The sequence below is a fragment of the Pinus tabuliformis genome, chromosome 8 (assembly GCF_031772625.1).
Source record: "Pinus tabuliformis cultivar Carrire ecotype Pingquan chromosome 8, CPIR1, whole genome shotgun sequence".
NCBI lineage: Eukaryota > Viridiplantae > Streptophyta > Pinopsida > Pinales > Pinaceae > Pinus > Pinus tabuliformis.
In genome coordinates this window covers 696814570-696816945 of record NC_142294.1, presented here as the reverse complement: position 1 = coordinate 696816945, position 2376 = coordinate 696814570, and positions in this window count along the sequence as shown.

Genomic DNA, 2376 nt, shown 5'->3' with positions numbered 1-2376 from the left:
AACATCAGGCCGTACAGATATCCCTATGCCCAAAAGAGTGAAATTGAACGTATGGTTACAGAAATGTTAGAGGCTGGTATAATTCAACCTAGTCAAAGTTCTTTCTCTGCTCCAATAGTATTGGTGCATAAGAAGGATGGATCATGGCACATGTGTCCAAATTATAGGGAGCTCAACAAGCTCACTATTAAAGATAAGTTTCCCATTCCTGTCATTGATGAATTACTGGATGAATTGCATGGATCAATTTACTTCACCAAGTTGGATCTTCATTCAGGATATCATCAAATCAGAATGAAGACTGAAGACATTCCGAAAACAACATTTAGAACTCATGAGGGTCATTATGAATTTTTGGTCATGCCTTTTGGCCTTACCAATGCACCCTCTACATTTCAAGGTTTGATGAATTCCATTTTCAAACCCTTCCTTAGAAAATTTGTGTTAGTATTTTTTGATGATATACTAATCTACAACAAGTCTTGGAAGGATCATGTTGAACATGTTGACGGGGTGCTACAACTATTGGAGGAGAAACAATTATATACAAAAAGATCCCAATGTTTCTTTGGAGTACAAGAGGTGGAATATCTGGGTCATATTGTATCTCATGAAGGAGTTAAGGTAGACCCTAGCAAAATTAAAGCCATTAAGGAATGGAAAATCCCCACATCCATAAAGCATCTGTGAGGATTTCTCAGGTTGATAGGGTATTATCACAAGTTTGTTAAGAATTATGGGAGAATATCAACACCTCTAACAACATTATTGAAGAAAGATGCATTTTCATGGACTCTAGAAGCAACAAAGGCCTTTGAACATCTTAAAGAGGCAATGTGCCAAGCACCGATCTTAGCTACACCGGACTTCAAAAAAACCTTTATTGTGGAATGTGATGCTTCAGGAAATGGAATTGGTGCTATTTTAATGCAAGATGAAAGACCCATTGCTTTTGAAAGTCATCCAATCAAGGGAAAGTTTTTACACAAAGCTATTTATGAGAAGGAAATGTTGGCAATACTACATGCACTTAAGAAATGGCGACCCTATCTAATGGGAAGACACTTTAAGGTAAAAAATGATCATGATAGCCTTAAATACTTTTTAGAACAAAGATTATCCTCTGAAGAGCAACAAAAGTGGGTCACAAAGATGTTGAGTTATGAATTTGAAATCATCTACAAAAAAGGGAAGCAAAATGTGGTGGCAGATGCACTCTCAAGAAAGGATGAGGATGTGGAAGCATTGTTGTGCACCATTTCTATTATCCAACCAGATTGGATAAACAAAGCAAGGGAGGAATGGAAGAATGATGAAAGTGTGGGCACTTATTCAAAAGTTACAACACGATTCCAGTACATATGATACATTTAGCTGGAAAAATGATTCATTATGGTACAAAGATCGATTATACCTCTATAATAATTCCCAACTCAAGCAAAAGATTCTTATGGAAATGCACACTTCTCCCTTAGGAGGGCACTCAGGATTTTTAAAAACTTACCATAGGGTTAAGAAGGAATTTTTTTAGGATGGCCTTAAATCGGATATTCAAAAGTTTATGGTGGAATGTTTGGTTTGCCAACAAAATAAAGTTGAAACAATTAAGACCCCGAGTCTATTACAACCTTTATCCATTCCAAACCAACGTTGGGGGGAGGTTTCAATGGATTTTATCACAGGTTTACCCAAGTCTGAGGGAAAGAGTGTCATCATGGTGGTAGTTGACAGACTTACCAAGTATGCACACTTTTGTGCATTTTCACATCCATTTAAAGCCAGTGCAGTTTCTATTGTATTTATGGAAACAATTCAAAAGCTACATGGAAACCCAAAGATTATTGTAAGTGATAGGGATCCCATTTTCACTGGAAATTTTTGGACATAATTATTTTCTTGTCTCGGTACTCAGTTAGCTCATAGCTTATCTTATCATCCTCAATCTAATGGGCAAACTGAGATAGTAAACAAATGTTTGGAAGGATATCTTCGTTGCTTTGTATCTGATAAACAAACACAATGGGTCAAATGGTTGCCTCTGGCTGAATGGTGGTATAACACTTCCTTCCATACAGCAACAAAAATGACCCCATTTATGGCACTTTATGGATATCAGCCACCATCCATCACATCATATTTAAGAGAAAATTCTAAGGTTCAAGCAGTGGAACATCACATCGAGCATCAACAACAAGTCCTCCAACTCTTAAAGGATAACCTTGTGTTGGCGCAGAATAGAATGAAACAACAGGCAAATCAACATTACAGTGAAAGAATTTTTGATGTAGGCGATTGGGTATTCCTATGGCTACAACCATATAAAAAAATGTCCCTCAAGCAAGCTAAGAAGGATAATAAATTATCACCAAAGTATTA